Here is a 27,975-nt window from a genome sequence, read left to right on the forward strand (position 1 = left end):
AACATCCCCACCGTCCAGCAATTAATTTGAGTTAAGAGGAGGAAAGATTAAAACAAGAGGACATGAGTTAAGAATTAAGGGGCAGAGGTTTAGAGGTAACATGAGGGGGAACTTCTTTACTCAGAGAGTGGTAGCCGTGTGGAATGATCTTCCGGGAGAAATAGTGGCGGCGGAGTCAATTGTATTATTTAAGAAAAGGTTGGACAGGTATATGGATGAGAAGAAGATGGAGGGTTATCGGCATTGTGCAGGGAGGTGGGACTAGAGAGGGGTGTTTGGTTCGGTGCGGACTAGAAGGGCCTAATGGCCTGTTTCCGTGCTGTAATTGTTATGTTATGTTATGTTCAATGCTTCAAACTTTCTTCATGCCCAGTGTGCACGTTAATGGTTTATTTTTCAGTGTGGAATAAAGGTTTTCACCTTTTAATTACTAAAAAATGGTCGCCGTGATATTCTTTTTCGACTTACGATGGGTCTGCTGGAACGTAACCCCATCGCAAGTTGAGGAGCCCCTGTAATTGAGAATGGGTCAGCATGGGAGAAAAGGGTGTTAAAGAAATACTGTTATATTGCCTCTTACACAACGTCACGGTGTCTGAAAGCACTTTAAAAGACACTAGGTTATTTTTAATGTGGTAATATGACAACCATGTATCAAATGTCCACACGAGAATGATTAGAATAAATTTTGCTCAGGTTAATTCCCTGGCCTTAATTTGCAATGGTTCCCCAATACCGTTTATTCGCACATATAATTTTCTTTTAAATTTAAAAAAAATTTTAAATAACAGGCCATTTCAGCCCACGAGTCCATGTGTTCAGTTTACACCCAATTAACCTCCACCCCTAGTACATTTTGAAAGGTCGGAGCCCAGGGGAAAACCCGCGCAGACACGGGGAGAATGTAACAACTCTTTACAGACAGCGCGGGATTATTCGGACCCGGCCCCAATCGCTAGCGCTGTGAAGGTGATGAGCCAACCGCGCCGCCCTGAGGGCGGACACGCTCTCGGTTTCATGCCTCATTAGACTGAACCATTTACTCAGTGTCACTCCACTAGCATTCCCCCCCCCCCTCATTCAAATGTCTCAAGTGTGAATGTGAACCTATCTCAGCTTGCTGACTCAGAGGCCAGAATGCTTCCTGAACCGTCACAAACTCAGCAGTAAGGAAGTGAAACTCAAAAGTCTGCTGACACTGTGATTGTCATAAAAACACAGGAACTCAGCCCGTCACGTAGCATCCACAGGAGGCAAAGATGCATAACCAACATTGCGGGCCTGAGCCTTTCACGGTCTGAGCAAAAAGCTGGCAGATGCCCGAATTAAAAAGGTATGGAGAGGAGGGAAGAAAAGGCAGAGGGTGGAGCACAGGCCAAATGGCCTGGGTCAATTGGTCGTGGATAGGGGAGGAAAGGTGAGAAAAGATCAGAATGGGTGGGAGGGGGGTTTCCTGCGAATGCAGAGCTGAAAAAAAAGGAGACATAATGATAGGGGAAGGGGCAAGATGGGGGGGTGGGGGGTGGAAGGGGTTGGGGGGGGGTAACGGTAACCGGAGAAGTGGATGTTAATGCCATCCGGTTAGAGGGTCCACAGACGGATGATGAGATGCTGTTCCTCCAATTTGTGGGTGGTCTCAGTGCACGAGACCGCGGACAGACCCGTCAGTGTGGGAACGGGATGGAGAATTGAAATAGGTTTTCCGCTGGAGGAGCCCAGCTATTGCAGCGGGCAGAGCAAAGGTGCTCAACGAAGGGATCTCTCAGTCCCCATTCAGTCTCTCTGACGTAGAGGAGACCACATGAAAGCACCGGATGCAGTAGATGACCCCTGAAGATTCACAAGTGAAGTATTATTTCACTTGGAAGGACAGTTTGGGGCCCTGAATGGTGGCGAGGGAGGAGGTGTTAGCACAAGCTGAAAAGAAATTACTTAAAAAGTTATTGAAACAACAGGAGATGGAGGTTCATAGAACATACACAACATAGAATATTACAGCACATTACAGGTTCTTCAGCCCACAATGTTGTGCCAATTGATAGAAACCTACTCAATAAAGTAAGCTTTCCCGACCTTACATCCATAACCCTCTGTATCCATATGCTGGTCCTAGAGTCTTTTAAATATCACTATTGTACCAGCCTCTACCAAAGGTAACGTGGAGGAAGTTCAGGGACCATTTGTGCAGAGTTCTGGATAGGTTTGTCCCATTGAGACGGAAAAGATGGTTGGATAAGGGAACTGCGATTGACAAAACAGATGCTAAGAGGAAGAAGGAAACATACAGAAGGATCATGAGAACTACATGGTAGCCAGGAAGGAGCTAAAGACTAAATAGATCCAGAAGGGGGCAGGAGAAGGCTTTTGGCAAGTAACATCCTAAGGCAGTGGTTCTGAACGTTTTTCCTTTCCACTCACATACCACGTTAAGTCATCCCTGTGCCATCGGTGCTCCGTGATTAGTGGGACGTGGGTGAGAAGGGAAGGTTGAGAAGCACTGCTCTAGACCCAGTTCTTACGGAAATAGTTTGCTTGAGAAAAATTGTCATTGGCCCATTTCCTTTGGAGATCCGAAACTGCGAGCACCACGAGTCAATGACAGTGATTTTCAAACTTTTTCTTTCCACCCACCTCCCACCTTAAGTAATCCCTCACAGAGCATCGATGGCCTAGGGAAGGCCTTCTATGCATATGTGAAGAGCAGAATGATGATGAGAGTGAAGGTGGGGGGGACGGGACTTAAAATTAAAGGAGCCAACATGTCCCTGGAGGCAGAGGAATTCCTAAATGAACACTTTCCTTTGCTGTTCACCAGGGAGAAGGGTCAATGTGAGGTCAGTATAGAACAAGCTTCTGCGCTGGGGGCTCCAGTTTCCTCCCACCAATCAAAACATACAGTGGGTGTAGGTTAATGGGGTGTAAATTGGGCGGCACAGACCTCAAAAATGAAGGCAAGTATATGGTTAATGACAGGATTCTTGACAGTGAAAAAGAAAAGAGGGACCTTGGAGTCCAAATCCATAGATCTCTCAAGGTTGCTTTATATGATCGTTGTAAATGTTTAGCTCAATTTAGGTGGACAAATAATCCAATTAAATATTTAGGTATTAGAAATGATAAAAATTTAGATAATTTTTCTGTTAAATTATGTTCCATTATTTAATAAAATTAAAGATGATTTAAATAGGTGGAGTGAATTGTATTAAAATTAATATTTTTCCAAGGATTCAATATATTTTTCAATCTATTCTTTGTTCAGTACCTAAAAAATTTTTTAAAAGACCTTAACTTAGTTGTAAGGAATTTTTTATGGAAGGGGAAAATGATGGAACTTTGAATTAGGTGGCTTACAACTTCCACATTTTTAGAATTATTATAAGGCTGCACAATTGAAATTTATTAATGCAATGTTTGATTTAAATAAATCTTCTATTTGGGCGAATGTAGATTTAGATCAAATTGATGATAAATCTATGTCCAAATGTATTTATAAGTGGAATTCAAAATTGTTCATTGGTAGGGACCCACCAATATTGAAACATTTAATTGAAGTATGGAATAAAATTGATTATCAGATAGGTGGAAAGGGAAAGATCTCAGCGAAAATGCCTCTGTATCAAAATAAACTTTTTCCTTTTACTGTCAATAACCCGTTTTTAAAGAAATGGAATCAATTGGGGATTTAAGAAGTTGAAGATTGTTTTGAAGCAGGGAAGTTTTTAATCTTTTAATCGGATGAAGAAGTTTCAAGTTCCTAGTAATACTTTTTTTTGTTATTATCAGGTTAAAACATTTTTATTAGAAATATTAGGCCACAGTTTAAAATTACCTAGACAATTGGCTTTAGAATTATTGCCCACTCAGGAAGAACCAAATAAATGTATTTCTGAAATGTACAAGTTATTACAAAATAAAATGCCCAAGTTGTATGTTGATAAATCAAGAATGAAATGGGAATTTGATTTAAATAGAAAGATAGATTAAAATGTTTGGAAAAACTTGTGCAAGGATAGTAAGATTAAGGTTATAAATGTAACATATAGATTAGTACAATATTATCTTTTACATCAATTGTATTTAACTCCTCAGAAATTAAAGAAATTTGAATTAATTTCTTCAGATTTATGTTTGGGATGTGGACAAGAAATACATATTTTTTTCCCCCCATTTGACTTGGACTTGTTCTAAGGTTAAGAATTTTTGGATACAAGTTTATTGGTTTTTGGAACAAGTATTGAAAGTAAGTTTACCATATGATCCAATGTTATTTTTATTATGGGACATTAAGTCGATTGCTTTAGGATTGAGAGTGACTATGTACCAAATTGAATATTTACATTTGGCTTTGGCTGTTTCTAAAAAAAATGTTTGGCTATTAATTGGAAATCTGATTTAGTTTTAGGAATGCAAAGATAGCAGATTGAAATGAAATTTTGCATTCCTCTAGAAAAGATAACGTATGATTTGAGGGATAAATATCTTTTTTTTTGTAAAAGTATGAGCCGATATTTATAAACTCTTGGTATTAAAATGCAATCTCCCAGTCGCTCCGGTGGATAATTCTGTCTCTGCACCTAAAAAGTTGATATTGTTGTCCTTCACGATGATCTCCTTTCTTTGTAGGTGGGTAGGGGGGGGGGGAGGGTGTTAGGTGGGTAGGGGAGGAGGGAGGGTGTTAGGTGGGTAGGGGAGGAGGGAGGGTGTTAGGTGGGTAGGAGAGGAGGGAGGATGTTTGGTGGGTAGGGGAGGAGGGAGGGTGTTAGGTGGGTAGGGGAGGAGGGAGGGTGTTAGGTGGGTAGGGGAGGAGGGAGGGTGTTAGGTGGGTAGGGGAGGAAGGTGGGTGTTTGTTAGGTGAATGAGGGAGGTTTATTCAATTGCATAATGTTTGTATCAATATATCAATTAATATGATATGACTTAAAATTGAAAATAAAATAGTTAAAAAAAAGGTTGCTTTGGACATTAATACAGTAGTTAAGAAGGCTTATGGTCTGTAGGCCTTCATTAGTTGAGGGATTGAATTCAAGAGTTGTGAGTTAATGCTGCAGCTCTATAAAACTCGGGTTAAATTACATTTTGTATTTAGTTCTGGTCACTTCATCATAAGGAAGGATGTACTGCATGTGGAAGCTATGGAGATTTATGAAGGTGATGCCTGGATTGGAGAATGTGGCTGTTGGGGCAAGGTTAACAAACCTAGGGCTTTTCTCTTTGGAGCGAAGGATGAGAGGTGACTTAGAAGTCTACAAGATTATGAGAGGCACAGACAAGGTGGCCATCCAGCACTTTTTTTGTTCTGGGATAACAGTACCAAATACCAGAGGACATCTATTTAAAGGGGGGGAGAGAGAAGTTTTGGAGAAAATAGTAGCTTCTGGGAATGCATTGCCAAAGTTGGTGATAGAGGCTGGTACAAGAGGGTCTTTAAAAAAAACTTAGTCAGGCAGATTAAACCAAGTAAAATAGAGGGTTATGAGGTAGGGAGTGTTTCACTTATTGGACCGATTTCTATTGGCAGGCACAACATCGTGGGCTAAAGGACCTGCACTATGCTGTAATCACGGCAGGATTAATGTAGTAACAATATAGCAAATGCTACAGGCCCCATAATTTCAAGAGCCCCCGCGTTTATGAACTACAAATTATGATAAACTTTTTTGTTTTCATCTTTCTGCAGCCAGCTCTCAGATTCCACTGAGTCTGTGTTAATAACCCTGATTTAAGGTGATAATTGGCTAAAATCACTAACCTTAAATTTTTTTTTAGTTTTTTTTTTAAATTTTTTATTTTTCACACCATAAATCACATTAGCCATGATATACACTTTTTCTTTTTCACACATATACAGTGACTTTTTCTCCCCCCCCCCCCTCCTCCCAAGCCACCCCCCCACCCCCCCCCCTCATCCATTTTAGGTATACAATCTAGGGGATTATTAACACAGACTATCCCTTGATGGCTCAATGCAGGAGTAATAGCTGTGTTGGTTACCCATAATTCCCTACAGAGCTGGAACCGCTCTGCCAGTGTCAGCACCAGGGAAATGCAGAACGGTTCCAGCTGCATGGATTATGGGTCATGAAGATGGCCATTGATCCCACATACTGCCAGCCACTGTTTTAACAGGGAGAGGTTGTATCCCCTTGCCCTGTCCCGCTGGACATGGAGAGGTTACACCCCCGGCCCATTCCCCCATCCCACTGGGCAGGGAGAGGTCGCACCTCCCCAGCCCATTCCCCCATTCTGCTGGGCAGGGAGAGGTCATATCTCCCAACTCGTCCCACTGGGCAGGGAGTGGTTGTGTCGCCTGTCAAGGTGAGGGGATAATTCCAATGTAGGTGTAATTTCAGTGAAGGTGCTTTCTCCTCACCGTGCATGCACCAGCCAGCACTATTTAGGGCCCCTTTAAAATATTTGCTACATGCCCCACAATACCTTAATCTGGCACTGGCTGCAATGTTCTGTATTCTATAGTAATTCCACATACTGATCCATGCTCTGTTCACCTCCTTTATTTCCAATACTTCTTGCATTGAAATAAACATTTCCCACCCTCCAAATGACGACATTTATGCTCCCTCCACTGTCTGCCCTTCTCCACAAACTAACTACACATTGCATCAACTGTTCTACCACCTGAACTCCCCAGAGTTCCGAACAAACAAATCAAAAAGATTAAGAGAGATCCCTAATCATTCCTTGACCCGAACACCTCACATAGGTCTTTCCTCCAAGTACATTTCCTTCATGTTCATTGTCCCTGCCAGCAAAGCAGTTTTAAAAAAATCAAAAATAGACTCTATTCCCAATAAGTTACTTACAAAAGGAAAACTGTTCGAAATCTGTCCCCAGCCTTGGTCTCATATCCAGACATTTCCATCACTGTACATTGCTACATTAATTTCTATTTCCACCATTACCATCACTGTGGCATTGCAGTTGCCATGTAAACTTCCAGAGATAGATAGAAAACATGACTGTTTATATTCATTCACGCTGCTTGATTTCTCCTTTAATTTGCAGCCAAAAATATTAAGGGAATCAATTAACTTCTGTGAGTGCATTCTGCCCTCAGTTCTCCCTTCTTCACCTAAACATATACGATGAAAAACAACATAATTTCTCTTTCTACGTCGCCACAGCACCTCATTCTCTGACCGGGCACCCTCCAACCTGATGGCATTAAACATTGACCTCCAGTTTCCATTAGCACCCCCCCCCCCCACCCACCACATCGTTCCCCATGTCTCCTCAAGCTGTTTCACTCTTCCCTCTCTCTCTCTTTTCCCTCTGTCCCCTTTTCCCCCCAGCTCTGCATTCACAGACCCAAACATATCCAATTACACCTGTCTGTTGGTCAGTACTCCTTCCCCTGCCCGTTCCTCCCTCCCCAGCCTTTTAATTCAGCCACCTGCCTGGTTTTTACTCACCCCTTGAAGAAGTGCTCAGGCCCAGTGTCAGTTATGTCTATTTACCTCCTGTGGATGCTGTGAGACTGGCCAAGTTCCTCCAGCATTTCAGTGTCTCCCTCCCCCCCCCCCCCCTCCTCCCCCCCAACATACCTTGAGCCAATGTTAAGCCAGAATGGTGATATTCTCTGATCAGCCGATAGGTGGCATAACAGCCCACAGGTAAAACCACTGTTCACAAGTGATAGGAAACTGGCTGCTGTGACTGGGAGACAATTGTAAGGTGCTGGAAACACATTGAAGATCTGTGGCAGCTGAAGAGAGAGAGAAGGGGCTTCAACCTGCAACGACATGAATGCTTCTGTCCTATATACACTATTTGACTTACTGCCATCAGGAAGGAAGGAACACTTGTTATCAGCCCACGTTCAAGGGAGAGTTAGGAAAACGGAATATAAAGCTAGACTATCATTGGACCACTCACCCCTGATATTGACAATAGAGCTAGAGGACATCCCACCAAGAATGTATAGATGGAGATTAAACTCCATGCTACTTAAAAGACAGGATTTTAGAAAATTCATTGAACGACAAATTAAAATGTACTTTGAAATAAATACAGAATCAGTGAAAGATAAATTTATACTATGGGACGCAATGAAAGCGTTCATCAGATGGCAAATAATAAGTTATGTAACTAAGATGAAGAAGGACTACAATCAGGAAACAGAGCAATTGGAAAGGGAAATAGCAAATATAGAAAAAGAATTAGCAATGAAGGAAGATACAACTAAAAGAAGAGAATTGGCGGATAAAAAAATAAAATATGAAACACTACAAACATATAAGGTGGAGAAGAACATATTGAAGACAAAACAGAAATATTATGAGCTAGGAGAAAAAACGCACAAAATTCTAGCATGGCAGCTTAAGACAGAACAAACTAAAAGAATGGTATTGGCATTAAGGAAAAAGGACAAGCAAATTACATATAATCCAACGGAGATCAATGAAAACTTCAGGGAATTCTACAAGCAACTATATCAAACTGAAAACGAAGGGAAAGAAGATAAAATAGATGAATTTCTAACTAAAATTGAACTACCGAAATTACAAACAGAGGAGCAAAATAAATTAATAAAACCATTTGAAATAGAAGAATTACAGGAGATAATAAAAAAACTACCGAACAATAAAACACCAGGAGAGGATGGATTCCCAATAGAATTCTATAAAACATTTAAAGATTTATTAATTCCTCCCCTTCTGGAAGTAATCAACCAGATTGATAAAGCTCAAAGCATACCAGATTCATGCAAAACAGCAATAATTACAGTAATACCAAAGACAGGGAAAGATCCACTCGCACCAGCGTCATATAGACCAATATCTTTACTTAACACAGATTATAAGATAATAGCTAAACTATTAGCAAACAGATTAGCCGACTATGTACCAAAAATAGTAAATCTAGGCAAAACTGGATTTATTAAAAAAAGATGAACAACAGACAATATCTGTAAATTTATTAACTTAATTCACGCTGCTGAAGATCCAGCTGCGCTGGGTGGGTCACGTCTCCAGAATGGAGGACCATCGCCTTCCCAAGATCGTGTTATATGGCGAGCTCTCCACTGGCCACCGTGACAGAGGTGCACCAAAGAAGAGGTACAAGGACTGCCTAAAGAAAACTCTTGGTGCCTGCCACATTGACCACCGCCAGTGGGCTGATATCGCCTCAAACCGTGCATCTTGGCGCCTCACAGTTCGGCGGGCAGCAACCTCCTTTGAAGAAGACCGCAGAGCCCACCTCACTGACAAAAGACAAAGGAGGAAAAACCCAACACCCAACCCCAACCAACCAATTTTCCCCTGCAACCGCTGCAACCGTGTCTGCCTGTCCCGCATCGGACTTGTCAGCCACAATCGAGCCTGCAGCTGACGTGGACTTTTATCCCCTCCATAAATCTTCGTCCGCGAAGCCAAGCCAAAGAAAGAAAGAAAAGAAGGAAATAAAATTCCAACAGTAGCGGTTGCTTTAGACGCAGAGAAGGCTTTTGACAGAGTAGAATGGAATTATTTATTGAAAGTACTACAAAAATTCAGCTTACCAGAGAAATATATTAATTGGATTAAAGCATTATATAAGGGGCCATTGGCGAAAGTGACAGTAAATGGATATATATCAAAACAATTTAACTTAAGCAGATCAACAAGGCAGGGATGTCCACTATCTCCCTCACTGTTCGCGTTAGATATTGAACCACTAGCAGAACTAAATAAAATAAAATAAAATGGATAAAAATAAAAGAGAAGGAATATAAAATCAGTCTATTTGCAGATGACGTTATAATATACTTAACAGAACCAGAATTGTCAATAAAAGAATTACATAGGAAATTAAAGGAATATGGAGAAGAGTCGGGGTACAAGATCAACGCAAATAAAAGTGAAGCAATGCCAATGAATAATGCGGATTTCTCAAAGTTTAAGAAAGAATTGCCATTTAGATGGCAAACACAAGCAATGCGATACCTAGGTATACAAATAAATAAAAATCTCGGCCATCTATATAAACTCAATTACCATCCATTAATGAAAAAATTACAAGACGACTTAGAGCATTAGAAAGACTTACCACTAACACTGATAGGAAGGATAAACTGTATTAAAATGAACATTTTCCCAAGGATACAATACCTATTTCAGTCATTACCAATATGCCTAACAGAGAAATTCTTCAAGGAGTTAAAGAAAATAATAAGGAAATTCTTATGAAAAGGGGGGAAACCGAGGATAGCACTAGATAAATTAACAGAATGGTACAAACAAGAAGGCTCACAACTACCAAACTTTAAAAATTATTATAGAGCCGCACAATTAAGATACCTATCAGATTTTTATCAAACAAGGGAAAACCAGATTGGACCAGATTAGAACTAGATAAAATAGGGGAGAAGATACCTGAACATATACTATATAAATGGGATGAAAAATTGGTACAACGTAGGGATTCACCGGTATTGCATCATCTGCTCAACATTTGGAAGAAGATTCATGTAGAAAGGAATAAAACAAATTACCAACTATCAAAACTAATATTGACGCAAAATCAGCTAATCCCTTTTACAATAGATAACCTTTCCTTTAGAGAAAGGGAGAGAAAAGGGATCAAAAGAATAAAAAATTGTTTTTCGGGAAATAAATGATCCTTTGAACAAATGAAGGATAAATATAATATAACTCACGATACAATGTTGGCATACCACCAACTGAAAACCTATTTGAAGGACAAATTGGGAAACAGTCTGAGGTTACCAGAAGGAAGCAATTTTGAATATGTGATTACAGACACAATGATAATTTAAAAATTTGTAACAATCATGTACATCAAATTGCGAGAAAAGGAGAACGAGGAAACAAATGGTAAAACTAAACAAAAATGGGAACAAGATCTAAACATAAAGATAAAGAATGAAACATGGGAGAAGCTATGCTCTGGAACTATGAGAAATACAATAAATACGAGGTTACGCATGATGCAATATAACTGGATACACAGGCTATACATCACACCTCAAAAGTTAAATAAATGGGACCCAACAGTATCAGACAGATGTTTTCGCTGTAAAAAGGAAACGGGAACAACAATTCATGCAATTTGGACATGTGAGAAAGTGAAAAAATTTTGGGAAGATCTAAACCAGATATTAAATAAAATCACAAAAAGCAATATACCAAAAAACCCAGAGATCTTCCTCCTAAGTAACATAAAAAACAAAGAATTTGGACTGGATTTGGATGGAGCACAAAAAAGATTTGTTAGGATAGCCCTCGCTGTAGCAAAAAAATGTATTATGTCAGCCTGGATATTAGAAGATAACTTGAGAATACAACAATGGTACATAGAAATAAATAAATGTATTCCATTAGAAAAAATAAAATATAATTTAAGAAGTAATATCACAATATTCGAACAAATATGGGAGCCATACATGAAACACAATAGAGAAATCCTACCATGGACTTCCACCACCTAAAATGACAGAAGGAGAAGATAACGAAAAGAACTGACTCAGTAAAATTTCTTGTTTATTTTTGTTAATTGACAACATTGTTTAACGGGTTTAATGTATCTTATAGTTTGAACTTTAAATAAATGGGAAAGGGAGTGAGGGAGGGAGGGAAGGGAGGGGGAAAAAGGGGGAGAAAACGACACTGTATATATTTAAGAAGAAAAATGTCTGTATGTATCTTGGTCAATATGGTTTATAGTGTGAAAAATAAAAAAAATTTTAAAAAAGGAAGGAAGGAACAAGAGCATCAAAATCGGGACTACCAGGCTAGAAAATAGCTTCTTCCTGCATGCTGCGAGATCGATGTAACCTTGAGCCTCTAGTAAATGAAGCAGGGTCAGCGCCAAGTTGAGGGGGGGGGCACCCCATACCCCATACGGTCGCGACCATCGCTCGCCGTCAGACCCACCAGCGACACTAGCGTCCAGCTTGACGCACGCTAGCGACTCTCCACCCGCCCCAGGCTGCGTCACTCGCCTGCGTCAAGAGCGCCTTGACGCCATAAAAGCAGCGCTCTTGGCACCTACATCGGAGGGGCAGGTGATGGCGACAGCACCTCCCCCCCCCCTTGCTGAGCGAGTTTATGCACTGTGGCCCAACCCCCACCCCCACAACACACTAATGCCCCCTCTAGCATTGGTTCTGGCACCAAAATGAAACAAACCAAGCTATTCCAAAATATTCATACATATTTATTTAAAATTATATCTTTATGTACATGTGATTATTATGTGTATTGTGTTCACCATGGTCTGGAGAATCGCTGATTCATCTGGTTGTAAATGTACAGTCAGAAAATAACAAACTTGAACTTGAAGCAGACGGTAGAATGAGAATTCAGGGAGGAGACAGTGGAATACTAGGACAAATTACCATTAAAAACGAGAAGAGATTAGACGTTTTAGGGAGCTTCAAGGTTTACAAATCCCCAAGGGAGGGCCAGATGAAATTTATCCCAGGCAGTTTAGAGAAACAAGGCAGGAGAATTCTGCAGGCCTGAGAATTTTTTTTTTTTAAAAAACATCACCGGATACAGACGATGTGCCAAGTAACTGGAGGACTGCAAATGTGGTATCTTGGTTCAAGAAGGATATGGTTAACATAGTGCAATGCTAATACAGCACCAACAACCTGGGTTAGAATCTGGTGCTGTCTGTAAGGAATTTGTAAATTCTCTTTGTGTCACATGGATTTCCCATGGGTGTTCCAGTTTCCTCCCACCCTTCAAAAGAAAAAAAATGTGTGGGGTTTGCAGGCTAATTGGTGTTTTTTGGCGGCAATAGAAAGGCCTGTTGCGGTTGTGTCTCTCCAAAAGTTAAAAAGCAGCAGAGATAGGCTTGGTGATCACAGACTGACAAATGGCAGGAAAATTATTGGGGGGAAAGATTCTGATGGGCAGGAGGAAGCTGCACTGAGAGAAGCAAGGAATAATGAAGGATATTCAGGATGGATTAGTTAAGTCAAGTTTCATCTGATTGTACAAGTGCAACCCGACGAAACAGCACTCTCCGGTCCTCGGTGCAAAACACAGACACACAACCAGACATATCACACATGCAGACAAATAGTACACATGCAGGACAAGCATATTCTCTTATTATAAATACTGCTTTGTACAAATGAGAGCCTCAGTTGGTTAGAGTGAGCAGGTCGTTTGGTCGTTCAGCGTTCTCACTGCCCGTGGGGAGAAGCTGTTCGTCAGCCTGGTGGTGCTGGCTCTGGTACTCTTGTAGTTAGAGGGAGATCCTGTCCAGCTCTCAGAAGGTGATCAAGTGAGTCAATGAGAATAATGCAGTCGACACCGAGGAAGGCCTTTGACAAGGGCTCACGTGGGAGATTGAGCCTAAAAGGTTAGTCCCCATGGGAGGCCGGTAGGATGAAACGCTAGGTCTAAAGGAACTCTACTCTTGTTCTAACAAGTAGAAGGTGGGGTGAGAGGAGAAACCCAGGGACAAAAAAGAGGAAATTCTAGCGAGAGCTTCATCAATCACATGGAAGGGAAGTCACATTTCAGAGAACAGAAAGCATTGTACAGGCTATTCAGCCCACAATTTTGTGTTGATCTCTTCGAACATCAATCTAACCCTTCCCATCATCGCAGCCCACAATTATTTATTTTTCTTGCATTTTTTCATTTGCCTCTCTAAGTTTCCTGAAAAAAAAGGAGGACCTTTTAGGTGCCTTGGAATGGAAGGCCTCAATTTGAGAGCAAATGCTGTAAAGATGGAGAAACTGGGGAAAAGGAATGGCATTACAGGCGCTCCCCTACTTACCATGGTCCGACTTCTGGTTTTTCAAAGTTCTGATGGTTCAAATCTGTACCTTCAATTTCAAATTCCAATCTGTTCCCTCGACTGCGATAATGCAGTACGCTACTCTCTCTTGATGCTGGGTGATGGCAGATCATTTTAATTTAATGCTTCAGACATTCTTCATGCCCAGTGTGCTTTCAGCTGTTATAATTGAGGTGTTGATAATACAGTAAAAATTCGTTAGAACGTGGTAGTTGGTGTCCAAAATTTCATACCGCGTTACAGCCAAGTCAAGGAACAGATGCAGGAAGCAAGAAAACAGAGTACTGTGACTCAAACCCTATAATAAATCCTTTAAGATCTTTAAACTCCACATGCAAGTACACAATCCTTTATCCAGAACCCTTGGAGGACAGTGTGTTCCGAATTTTGTAGTCTTCAGTGGTCAGTGTGGGGGTGGGGAAAAAAAGCAATCGGAAGCCTAGAGTTTTAGCTTGGACCCACCGCCAGGTCACAGCTGAGACCCAATCTGCATCGAGCCTCAAGTGAAGTAAAGGAGGCCACGCTGAATGCAGTAAGTGGGGTGGGCCCTCCTTCACACAGAGGGTGGCAGTAACATGGAACAAGTTTCCGGAGGAAGAGGTGGAAGCAGGGCCAATTACAACATTTAAAAGACACTTTGATCAGAAAGGTTTAAGAGAGATACGGGCTGAATGGGGGAAAATGGGATTAGCTTGGTTGGCATGGTCAAGTTGGGCAGCTGTTTCCCCATTGCAGAACTTGATAACTGTGCAAGGCCACAGGGCATGTGGAAATAAGAGGGCAACGACAGAGAGCAATCCAGCAGAGGTGATGCCACATTCGAGCAGAACCCGAACGAACACAGCAGCTCGAAGTCGGGCACGAAAAGAGAGAACTCTGGAAAAGTTTGGCAGATCCAGTAGCATCTGCAGGGAAACAGAAAATTAACGTCAGGACATCAGTCTTTGGCTCTCCCCACTGAATCAGTCAGTTAAAACCTGACCAAGAAAGAATGTTGACCTGAAACAACAACTCCATTTTTCTCTCTCTACTGAAGCTGCCTGGCTCATTGAGTGTTTCAAGCACTTTCCTATTGAATTCCTGTTTTCCTTTAGTTCTTTTTTTTGTTCACCAATAGGTATTAGGTGTAGATTACTGGGCGGTTTCTAACTGTAAAACTGGTAGATTGCAGCCAATCAAGCAGCATCTGTGGGAAGTGAACTTCAGCACGTTTGACGGAGTGGTCAGCGCCCACACCTTTACAGCGGCAGCGATCGGGTCCAGGGTTAAAATCCCACACTGTCTGTAAGGAGTGGGTACTTTCTCCCTGTGTCTGCATGGGTTTTCCACCAGGGGCTCCAACCGGTTTCCTCCCACTGTTCAAAAGGTACCGGAGGTAAAGGTTAATTGGGTGGCGCGGGTTTGTGGGCCAAAATGTTACCATGCTGTATGTCTAAGTTTAAACATTTAAATTTAAAATAAAAAAACAGTTCACATTCCGGGCGGGGCACAGTCCAGAACAAAGGTCGCTGGCCTAAAATATCAATTGGTCTACCTTTCGATTGATGCTGCTCGACTGCCCGAGTTCTTCCAGAATTTGTTCTTGTTTCAGATTCTGGCATCTGCAGTTTTATTTGTTTTCCCCACACCAAGCTACTTCATCCCACTTCTCAAATCTTGCATCGAGCAAAGCTTTTCGTATTGGTATCAGTGGTGGAGACCACCTCGCATGGAGTCATCGGGGCTTGCCCTCAGTCCTAATGCAGAGATTTTCTTCCCTCCCACCCTCTCATCCGCCGTGTTGAGAGATGATGCTTATTAATCTGTTCCATTCACCATCCTGTTCCAGACTGCACTGTCAACATAGTGGTCAGTGCAACACTATTACAGCGCCAGCGGCCCAGGTTAGAATCCGATGGGTCTGTAACGAGCTTGTACGTTCTCCCCGTGACCTGCGGGTGGGGGGGGGGGGGGGTTCCTCTGGGCAGTCTGATTTCCTCCCATCCTTCAAAATGTAGAGTTGATAGGTTAATGAGTATATTAGAGGGCATGGGCTCAGGGGCCAGAAGGGCGTGCACGTTTAAATTCAAGACCACAAGACATCGGAGCAGAAATAGGCTATTCAGCCCATCGAGTCCATCCTGCCATTTAATCCCTTTTTCCCCCACTCAGACCCACTGCCCAACCTTCTCCCATAACATTTTAACGCTAATCAAGAACAGAGCAATTTAAAATACTAGGGTAATTTAACATGTACACTTGTAGTTTATATTTTACAAAAGCACCTGTGTGTCTGCAGCTCGCAAGAATGCCAATGCATTGTACTTATGTATATGACAATAATTCATTAAGATGATCCTCCAGCAGTTTGGTTCCTCTTGCTTGGAATAAGGCTGAAATACACACCAGAGGGCGCCAAATCCATTCATGTGACTATAATCAGCATTTGAACTTCTTAATCCTCAACCACAAACTAAAATTCTTAGAACTCCTATCTTGCTCTGTCATTTTCAAGTTCGCATAATAGCAGTACTTGCATCGAGAAAACTTTTTTTTTAAAAATGAGTGCTCAAAAACAAAAAAATCTGCAGGAAGTTCCTCAATTTATAAGAGACAGAAGTTCTCCTGCCCTTCACTTCCCATCTTTTTCACTACTACAAGTTGACCAACTATTGAAACAGTGAGCACACTTGCAAAAAAAAAAATTTGCAGAACCCAGCACTTCTGACTTCCCTCTTCACCAGCAGGCCACACGTGGTGGGTGTAGGATGCACTATCTGAGTTATGTATGTGGTGGAACACAGTAACGCAGGTTGGAGGAGGGGGGGGGACCTCACTGGAACTGCTCAGACTGGCCAGCCTCAGACCTGGTAATTCCTCCCCGTAGTTTCCCAACAAAGGCAGAGAGCCCCAGCATCCTCCCACAGGGTCAGCTTTGGATCTGCGCTGGAAGCATGTAGTTATGTGCTGGGTAATTCAGGATATTAAAGCCTTTAATCACTTGCTTTGTATCTGGCAGGCTATTGATCCCACTACACTGCACAGGCAATTTACTTAGAAACGTAGATTTCTTTCATTTTTCTTTTGAGGTTGCATCTAAAAATCAAAGAATGTATATCTGTCTGTTTGCAAATTAGATGTGGACGAAGGGAATGAAAAAAAAAGCAGCCAGATCATTTACTTTTTGAGTTTATTTTTGCACGTGACTTTAATTTTTAAACATTTTATTTAAATGAAACGTGTTATGGAACTGTTGTGGCTGAATGAAGGTAACTATACCTTGTGTCAATTTAAATCTGCCATCAGAATGAATGAAAATGAAAGCATTTGATTGGAGGGTTGAAATTTGCAAAACCAATCAGTCATCTGCACTACAGGGTCACTTCATCAAGTTGTCTGCCACAGATTGACAAGGTGGAATGCAGTTCCACGAGGACGTCAAGAGACTTCCTCCCCACCAGAGCCTGCCCAGTAACAGGTTAAGGCGGCTGTGCGTGTGACAGGACCCAGGTCACAGTCACAGAAGGTGCGCAAAACAAGAACGAATTAGTGAAGCTAGAATCTTGAGCAAAGATTTGCTGGAGGGACTCAGCGGGTCCGAGGTTATCTGTGGGTAGAAATGGTCAGTCGGCGTTTTAGGGCAGGCTCTGAACATGAAAAGAGGGTGGTGATATGATGTGCAATATATCAAAGGAGAAAGAAGATGGGAGAGACAGGCCCCTAAATAGGAGAGGAGGGGGAGAAAGGTTAGAAATACAGAAAATGCAGGAGTAGATTGAAGTAGAGAAAGAGGGTCAGTCCCCGCTTCCTCTGCTACACTCCGCTCCTTATCCACCAATCACCTCTACTTCATGCTACCTTCAAAGTTCAAATTTAGCATCACAGTACGTGCGTACAACTCAGATTCTTTGTTCTGTGGACCAGGCAGAATTTCTGATTACCAGTGACTGTAAACTGCCGTCAAAGAAAGAACTGGAACCAAATTCCAATGCAGAGGTATAAATCGACAGTAATAATGAGCAAAGAGTGCCTCCTTAAATGACTCTGAAGGAGCCTGTTGTTTAGGAGTCTGATAGTTGAGGTGTAGCGCCCATTCCCGAACCTGGTAGTGCGACTGCTGTGACACCGGTGTCTTTCCTTCCTGATGGCAGCAGCGAGAACAGAGCGTGCCCTGGGTGGCGTGGACCCTTGAGGATCGCTGCTGCTCTTCGACGGCGCCGTTCCCTGCAGATGTTCTCGATGGTGGGGAGAGTTTTGCCCGTGATGTACCGGGCTGCGTCCATGACTCTCACAGGGCTATTGGTCGTGATGCAGCTGGTAAGCACACTTTCCACTGCCCATCTGCAGACGTTTACCAGGGTTTCTGATGTCGTACCGAACCTCCACAAACTCCGGAGGAAGTAGAGGCTCTGTCGTGCTTTCTTCAGGATGGCATTAATATAATACAGGGGCTAAGTACCTTCACCAAAGTTTTTCCCGCATATCCCAACTTCCCCTGAACCCTCCGCCATCTTCCTCTCTTTCCCTCCACCCCCAACTCCCCTGGCACTTGGCATATAACTGAAATAGAACGACTTGGCCATTCCCTACAAGAGCTCGCTCGTGTTCAGACTTTTTAAAATGCAGGTGACCTTCACGTTACTTGGAAAATTGCTCAAACTCTCCCACAAGGAAATGAAACAAAAAAAAATGGAAAAGTTATCTGCACTGGGGAAATCTCAGCACTTTCCAACCACTGTACCGACCATTCCAATGCCTTCTCTCCCCCACGTCGTGTTTATCTGGTGAACAATGCATGGCAGAGCCAAGGCAGGAAGCCCAGCAGAATTAGTCATTTGGCCTCCACTTTTGTTTAGAAAATTCATCCTGAGAAATTTCAAGTGAACCAGATCTCGGCTGGAAGTGCCCCCCACCCGGCCGAGCGCACGAGTTCCTGCTGAAGCTTCACACTGAATCAGTGCCCTTCTCTTGAGGTCACAGAGTTTTCACATTGTGTGCATACGCAAGCATGCACAAGGACACCTGCAGCAGAGGCTGAACATTATCAAGTCTTTTCTTCTCAATGCCATTGAATATCACAGCATAGAAACAGGCCCTTCAGCCCATCGAGTCCCCAGTAATCCCTTGACCTGCACCCGGACCAGATCCCTCCTTACCCCACCCATCCAAATTTTTTCTTAAATGTCAAAATCACCACTTCAGCTGCCAGCTGGTTCCACACTCCCACTACTCCTTCCTTTAGACTTTTTACATTTGAATTTTAACTTTAGACATGCAGCACGGTAGCAGGCCCTTTCAGCCCCCAAGTCCATTCTGCCCAATTGAATCCAATTAACCTCCACTCCACAGTACGTTTGAATGGTGGGAGGAAACCGGAGCCCCCGGGGAAAACCCACGCAGACATAGGGAGAGCATACAAACCCCTTACAGAGAGCGCGGGATTTGAACTCCCATTCTGATCACTGGCGCTCTAATGGCACTGCACCAATCAGGCTGCATCCAAGGAAATGTAAGCAATTTTTAAAAATTCCTTGACATTTCTGCCCCCCCAAGTAATTTTGTGGGTTTTTTTTCTCCAATGTCACAAATAATTTGCTCTCGTGGCTCTACATCTGGCTCAGAATCCTCCAGATTCATGCACGAGGTCAGCGTTTATCGTCCATCCAGGAGCTAGGTGAAGGTTCTGTACTGCTTAGAACTCATGGTGTTCTGTGGCAAAAGTGAGTCCAATAATTAGAGGTGGAATCCCAGGATTTTGACTGAGCAATACAGAAGGAGTAACAAATCCTGGAACCTTTTGGGAGAGGGATGTTTCACTGCCATTTGGGAATGGCTTCTTTTGTAAACACTTACCACAAGCAGCAAGGGTGGTAGGGGTTAGCATGGTGGAATGCTATTAAAGTGCCAGGTTCCAATCCTGCCATGGCTGTAAGGAGTTGATACGTTCTCCCCACGTCTGTGTGGGTTTGCCCACGGGTGCTCTACTTTCCTTCTGCACTCCAAAGATGTACAGGTAGTCCCCGGCTTACGACCGTAATTGAGACTGAAGAATTGGTCGTAACTGGGATTGGGCGCAAGTCAGATTCACCCCACTCCGCTGGCTAAACAAGGTCTTAGAGCAATTTTTACGAAAAAAATTTTCAACAAATGAACTTTTAATCAAGTGTGTACAGTACCTTTAATAAAGATACTCAACATATGAACTTCGAGTAAATAAAGAATTTCAACATATACAGAGACCTTGGGCTGCCGCCGGGAGCGGGGACCGTCAGTTTTCTAAAAAATAATTTGGATTTTAATTTCAACTATAACTCTTGAAGGTTATGGCATGCCCAGAGCTTTCATTCAACCTGTCACTCTGCATTAACTTCCAGTCCTGAAGTAATTAATTTAAAATTTGACTGGCGTGACAGGCCAATTGACTAACAGCACGGAAAGCCCTGGCTGATGTAGAAGGTTATTTGCCGAGTTCAGCTGATTTCAAAACCCCGATTTAGCACAACCCTGCTTTATTTGTGATGAGATTTTTTTGGACCCATTGGTGTTATAACAGGGACCACTGTTTTCAGTACTTTTATGACAGAAAATGAACTTGTAAAGTAATTTAAATAAAGATTTTTTTTTTTAATTTGGGTGGAAATAACTCGCATAGGTCAGAAGTCGAGGACTACCTGTACGGGGGTTGGGAGGTTCATTGGGTGGCGCGTGCTTGAGGGCCAGAAGGGCCTGTTATACTGCATCTCCAAATTAAAAATGGTTGATTCAATCACATCCTAACAAAGAGCAGGGCAAGAATTAGTTCTCAGTTGTGGCCTCCACAATCTTAAGGAGGACAGAGTTCTGGGCTGAAGCCCATTTGCTGGATGAGCTAAGTGGGTCGAGCAACAACAGGAATCGTTGAAAGGTCCTCACAGACACCGCTCAGCCCTTCCAGTTGACAGCAGATTATATCGCGCTCCACATTCCAGCAGCCTCAGGCTCTGGTCCCTCCATAATTTTGAGCTTGCTGTCTTACTTTGTGTCAATACCCAATCTCTACCCCGGGCCATTCTGAGGCACAAATGAGCAGCACTACCAGTGGGCAGCTCAACACTATTACAGCCCCAGCAACCCGGTTCGAATCTGGCCCCATCTGCCAGGAGACTTGCGTTTTCCTCGATTCTGCGTGGGTTTACTCCCACATTCCAAAGACGATGGTTAATTGGGTGTACTTGGGCTGCGCGGGCTGGAAGGGCCTGTTACCATGCTGGATCACGAAATTTAAATTTTATAAGGAAGCAGCTGTGCATTTGACAGCAATGGATCTTTAAGGTCACTTCCATCATTCTGTGATCTTGGAAACAGAACATTCATGCAACAAGTAAGCATCTGACAAATGGGCTACCAAAACTGTATGGCTGAGAAAGAGTTTTTTAAAAAAAACCATAAACTTCCCCCTTCGGTAACATCACTCAATGTTCCTCCAGGATGTGAGTGGAAAGACGTGGAACTGAGGAAGTGCGACACAGTGGGAAATCTGGCTTGATGTGAAATTTAAAACGTAGTTTCTCTTCGGTACATCCATCGATCTCTGCTCGATAAAATAGATGGAAGCATCATGGGGCTGTTTCTGATGGACCCTCTGCCTTGAGGCTGGTGGCAGGAGCGGATCTTAACTTGCGGACTCACCTTTCAAGTGGCAGCCCTAAAAGGCTGCTGCAGCGTTGTCTGGTCCACCTGAAAGGGCCCATTCATATCCAGAGGAGCCTCGTAGCACCTCTGGATCTGATGGAGGAGGTGGGGGGGCGACTAGTGCCGCAGTGCCTTAAGTTATCCCGATGCCATCGGTGCTTTGAGATTAGTAAGGGATTGCTTAAGGTGGGATGTGAGTGGGAAGGGAAGGTTGAGAATCACTGCTCCAGACCCAATTGTTACTGAAATATTTCGCTTGAGAAAAATGGTCATTGGCCCATTCCCTTTGGAGTTCTGAAACCATGCACATGACAAGTCAATTAGGGACAAATAAACCAGTGGTTTTCAAATATTTTCTTTCCACCCACATCCCACCTTAAGCAATCCCTTACTAATCACAGAGCACCGATGGCATAGGGAATGCTTAGAGTAGTTTGTGAGTGGAAAGAAAAAGGTTGAGAACCACTGTGTAGAGTAAAAAAACAAAGGCCCAGTCAAATTCAAAGATGACTTTGCATTTTGCCTGGTGCTCTGCAGCCCGACCACCATAAAATTACCTTAAAACGATAGCTCACGCCATACTTTTATTTTCAGAACCCGCCCACTGCTCCCCCTCCCACTGAGTGAAACTCAATGGGATTCATACCCTCAAATAGAAATTGAAAAGTGATGAAAGCAGCAACATTAGGGGAACAAAACAATCTTCCTCTACCCAGCCATACACTGTGAATTAAACCCTCCAGTTATTTCCACCCCTTGACAAAGTTGAATCCGACTTGAATGTAATTTTTCTTTAAATAAGAAAATCCTTCAAAAGGGGACTAACTTATTTTTTTTTAAATTCTAGTAATGAATGGGTTTTGATGAATCTGAACGTTTAGAATTGGTCTATTTTTAAAGCACGTTTTAAAACTTTCATGAACGTCGCGCTCAAAGCAACCACTTCCTCTTCAAAATGAAAGCAGGGCAACCGGTTAGTGAACTGACAATTTACTGGAAAATAGAGGATTTTTTTTTCTGGGGGAGTGGGGTGGTTAAACTCTTTGCTTGAAACTAAAATAATCTTTTTCTTATAAAGTTCGAAGTTTAGCTTTCAGAAGCCATTCCTCTTCCACGACTGCAACCCTGCAGAGTGCGGACGGGTTTAACAGCCATCGTGTCCAGTGGTTCGATATGGTGGGTGTGCCGGGAATCCAGGTACTGTCTATGAAAATTGCTGCTTAGAAAGGAGAATCACCGACGGTCAGCAGTCAGCGCGAGGCTGCCCAGCCCATACCCCCCACCACCGAATGATGGCCCGCTCTCTCGCCCATTCACAAAGGCGTCCACAGAGCTGATTCCGGACACCTGCGGTTCTTAGGAACAGCTCGAACCAAGTTTGCGTGAAGCAAAGCCCTTGAATTGATAAGCCACAAGGTTTGCACAGCTAACTGCTGGCAGCCTCCTGCTTGATACAGGATGACCACACATTCATTCTATTGAAACGACACCCGGCATCAGGGATGAGAAGGTGTCAGAGCAAACCTCCTGAAATCACGTTTGTACAAGGGATCTGTTCCATCCCATTATGGAAGATACCAAAGGGCATTTATTTGCCACAATTCATCAAGAACAGTCATTCACATTCCACTTTTCAAAACACCAAAAGGTACAACTCGTGATTCGTTTCAATTTTAAATGACTATAAACTTATTTTGCTTGACCCAGTATTTACTCAAGATTCCAGCATATGCAGTTCTTGTGTTTCTCTCTTTCCCCAACCCCTCCATGACGACCCCCTCTGAACAGCCACCCGAAAGTTCCTCCTGTGGCCACTTGATTTATTTCTTCAGCGAGTTCAAGTCTCCTTCCTCAAAACTTGATGCCAGGGACACTGTGAGCAGGTGTGGCTCCATAAGACATAGGGAGCAGAAATAAGCTATTCAGCCCATCGAGTCTGCTCCTGCCATTTAATCATGAGCCGATCCATTTCCCCACTCAGTCCCTCTGCCCGGCCTTTCATGCCCTGGCTAATCAAGAACTATCAATCTCTGTCTTAAATACACCCAGTGACCTGGCATCCACAACTGCCCACGGCAACAAATTCTACAGATTTACCACCCCCCAGCTAACATCTCTGTTCTAGGCGGGCACCCTTCAATCCTAAATTGTGCCCATATGGTTGAGGCCCACCCTGGGATACAACCTTTCTACATCTACTCCATCCCTCCCTTTCAACCTTTGAAATGTTTCAATGAGATTTCTCCCCCTCATTCTCCTAAATTCCAATGAATACAGGCCAAGAGCTCAAAGAACAAAGCACAAGAAGAATTTTGTTGGCCAGAGAGAGCTTGCCATGTTGATTTAGCGGAGTGACACAGGGACCTTAGCACTACAGGGTAGAATCCTTGAATAAAATTAGAGCCTGTTCTTTCCCAAGGGCCTAGGAAATATGTCATAGAATCAAACAGCACAGAATGGGTTCTTCTGGCCACTGTACAACCACTACACCAATTCCATTTCATTCTCCCCATATTCCCCTTCAACTCCCCTTCTCACAAGGGACCATTTAGAGCGGCCAATTGCAGTCTGCACATCTTTGGAGGCCTACCCCACCCCGGGCACACACATTTCTCCCCCCACCCATCAGGAAAGTGGCTCAAGAGTGTGAAATCGTGTGACATCAGGCTCAAAGCTTGCATCTTCTTGCAACTGCCAAGCTCGTGACTGAACTGCACAGTGTCCACGCTATATACCAACTGTTTTTTTTAAACCACTAATCTGTGCTCTTTGCCCCCTCCATTTGTACCGCTGTACGCATTTTAGAGACGAGTTGCTAGACGACTTGCAGAGGAACCCTTCTCACTGTACAAAGTACAATGTGGGCAATAAACCAGAATGTGAAACCAGAGCACCTGGAAGAAACCCACATTATCACAGGGACAACATGCAAACTCCACATAGACAGCACCAGAGAATAGGATCAGAGCCAAGGTCACTGATGTTTGATTCAGCATCATTGTCCTACCTCATCTAGCAGGAGGGCAGTAGATATTTGGAACACAGCCACAACACCAGATGAAACATCAACCTGAGTTACAAGTTTGATCACATCTTTGGTTCTCAAAACTCGTGTGGTAGTATCGGGTGCATAGAGTTCACCCGTGATCTAATTGAACAGGGTCAAGTATCTGACTAGCCTTGTGATCTTACTTAAACACATCTTAGTTATAAAGAACATGTATAGCTAGAAGCAAAAGTGTTGTGCACACCATGGTATAATCTTGATACACTTGTACTAGGCACTGTGAACATTGAGTATTGTGTCCAGCTCTGGTTGCTTTATTACAGGAAGGACATGGAAGCATTAGAGAGGGTGCAGAGGAGACTAACCAGGATGTTGTCTGGATAGGAGAACATGTTTTATGAAAGAATGGCTGAGCAAGCAAGGAGAATGAGAAACAACTTAGAGGCGTACGAGATTGTGAGAGGCACAGATAGGGTGGCCAGTCAGCACCTTTATCCCCCATGGACAACACCAGAGGACATCTGTTTGAGATAACCCATGATGTGGGTCTATTTTTAAATTTACACTGAGAATGGTGGGTGCCTGGGATGCCTTGCCAAGGGTGGTGGTGGGGGCTGGTACAAAAAGGAACATTCAAAAGACTCAGGCACATGGACGCAAGAAGAAAATGAAGGGTTACGGGTGTGAGGTCGGGAAAAACTAGCGAGTAGGTTTACATAGGCCGGCACACACATAGCGGGCTAATGGGCCAACACTGTGCTGAGGTGTCCTATGTTTATTAAGGATATTCTGTACTACGACCCATCTCTGATGAGGACCAGTAGTTGTAGCAAGGCCAAAGAAACCCAGAAGACATTATGTTGGTGATAAGTTTGGGATACTACTACTTCTAAACAGGAGATTGAGAACCAGCAAGATGGCTCTTGCAACTGGGTTCTCCAAAGAGCAGAGCATGTGGCAAAGAGGACAGGAAGTGAATATGGTAGTGCAGGGGCTTAAGTAAACCCAGACATTTTCCACGCACGTGGATCATTCGGAGATTTTTCTCCAGGTGGCCATTTCTGTGTCCTTTCCTGGGATCTCCAAAATGGAGCACAGTAATTCACAAAATGGGGAGGACTACATTAATAGCAAGCCAGGAGGATTTGAGACAAATGAAACACTGGTGGTCAATGGAACTGAGGTACAGACATTGGGAATGGGAAAATTCACTAATTAGCCATATTAAGAATATATTCAAAACGAGGGACATAAACACATGATGGGATCCAAAGATATTGACTGCATCCAAGATGATAGGATCGGAGTTAATAGAGGGTCGTCATTAACATGCTCTGGTACCATTCGGGAAAAGAAGCAGGGTGACTACAAATTTCAACCAAAGTCAAATAGAGATGGAAACAACATGGTAAATACGAGACTGAAAATTAATCAACATTCCAAAACCGGGGTGCAAAACACATTTCTGACAATGCTGGAACAAAAAGGAGGCAGGTGATCAGAAAATGCAAGTTAAAAATGGAAAATGGACCATGACTCCCACCTTTCAAGTCATGAAAGAAACAAACCAAATGCAGCCTGAAGCAACGAGTGATCAAATCCAAGGCAATCAATCAGTGGATGCTGGGTTCTCGGAAGCCCTAACAGAGGGGCCAGAGATGGAGTGACCCAGTGAAGATGCAGCCCCTGGTAAGTACCTCAGGCAGAAGTGAAAGCAGTGGATCCGCAGCGTGGGCTGAAATGAGAACACAGAGGTAGAGAAAGACACCACACCGTACAGGATTTGGAAGAAAGAGTAGAAGGAAAGACAACACGAGAACGGAGCGAGGAAGCAGAGGAATGATAGACAACCAGAGACATAGAACAGAAAACACTATAGCACCGTACAGGCCCTTCAGCCCGCAATGTTGTGCCAACCCATTTTTTTTTTAAAGTACTAAACCATTCCTGCCTTGTGACCCTTTATTTTTCTTCCTGTCCAAGCACCCACAACTCTGTGTAAAAATAAATTACCTCTAACATCTTACCCCTAATATTTCCCTTCAAGTTCCTTCCCTTCACTTTGTCCTCTGGTGTTTGCTGATCCTGTCCTGGGAAACAGGAGTGTTTCACCCTATCTATGCCTCTCATAACCTTGTAGACCTCTGATCTTGTAGACAGTTACTATTCAATAATAATACTGTGCCAAGTGCAATGTCTACCTTTATCTTTGGCTGATCATTATGTACTAAATCCATGTGGGTGACAGCAAAAAAAGAAAATGATCCACAGAAAGAAGCGTAGTGAGCTCAAACATATGAAAAAATGGAGCTATAAAACAGGACCAAGACACAGAAAGCGAAGAGATTTGATAGATTGGCCAGTGCCTGAAATCAAAAAGTGAGAGCCCTCAACTGCAGCTCAGTCATCTCATGTCCAAAACTTTTCACCAAGAAGCGAGTCATGAGAATTGGTTGCATTTATTTAAAAAAACCATAAAGCACTTCACGTGTGCAGCCTTGATTCACTACTGCCGCAGACAATTCAATTGGAGAAGGAATCCCATCAATAAAACAATGTTCTGTTGTCAGGTCTGCTTCATCTGACTGATTGCACTTGCAGCCAAGTGCCCCATGAATACTGCAGCCAGTCCTTCAAAGCATTTAATTTAGCATTTTCCACAAGGACTTTTGACTAAATAAAACCTTAATTATCTGTACACATCTCTCCAATGTTCATTTACACTCTTTCCAACTGGTGAAATAGGCAAAGCTCGTTATGCAAGAATACAAGCCAACAGAATTTCACAGCCGGAACTGCCTCACTTATGGGGTTAGCACTGATCCAATACAGTGGTTACCTCTTTCCTTTCCACTGAACTGCACATGGTACGAGGTGAGCACTGGAGGTGTATGGAGCCAAATTCAAAGCTAGCATTATCGACTCTGCCCAAGCCAGCCTCCCTCCCATTGACCTTCAATTTAAGATGAGCAAAGGATTTTCACCCCAGTACCATTCAGCTCAGCAAAAGGCTGGGTCAACGTTGCTCGTGCCTCAGTGTCCTCAAGCACCTCTTGCAGTAATACTTCCAAACTTTCAACCACCACTGAGGAGTTTAATCATGAAACTCATTCAAACGACTGTGCTAAACATCCCAGCAGAGTGTGGTCTGAACTTTGTATGAATACACAAAGCTTCTCAGTCATGCATGGAATGTAACCAAGGAATTATATTAAACGCAATGCAATCCATCCGGTTTAAGATTTACAATGTTATCTGGAAACACTTGTGTATGTTTCTTTTAAAAAAAAACTTTTATTGTGATCTGAAAAGCCACAGCTCACATTCCTTCAAATGACCAGAGCTACTGAGCACTTGCTTCAGGCTTACAACCAATTTTTACTCTTTTCATTGTTGCAGAGGGTCTTTTTGCCTCAATTTATCAGAACCAATTAAAAACGTGTTTATTTTTTTAAAAAATTCTTTGAATTTTTGAAAAAGAAACAGGAAGCTCATTACAACTTCATTGCTCTCGCTCCACCACATTACTTCCCCTCTAT

General features: G+C 42.9%; 1 long non-coding RNA gene across 1 annotated transcript; it reads left to right on the top strand.

Moving 5' to 3' along the window:
* Positions 1–1,231: 1,231 nt before the first annotated feature.
* On the top strand, positions 1,232–27,666 carry LOC138737120 (uncharacterized). The gene is made up of 4 exons (XR_011340775.1): positions 1,232–1,333; positions 17,910–18,075; positions 22,277–22,402; positions 22,508–27,666. It is a non-coding gene; the product is annotated as an uncharacterized lncRNA (long non-coding RNA).
* Positions 27,667–27,975: the final 309 nt, after the last annotated feature.

This window comes from Narcine bancroftii, chromosome 6 (assembly GCF_036971445.1).
Source record: "Narcine bancroftii isolate sNarBan1 chromosome 6, sNarBan1.hap1, whole genome shotgun sequence".
NCBI lineage: Eukaryota > Metazoa > Chordata > Chondrichthyes > Torpediniformes > Narcinidae > Narcine > Narcine bancroftii.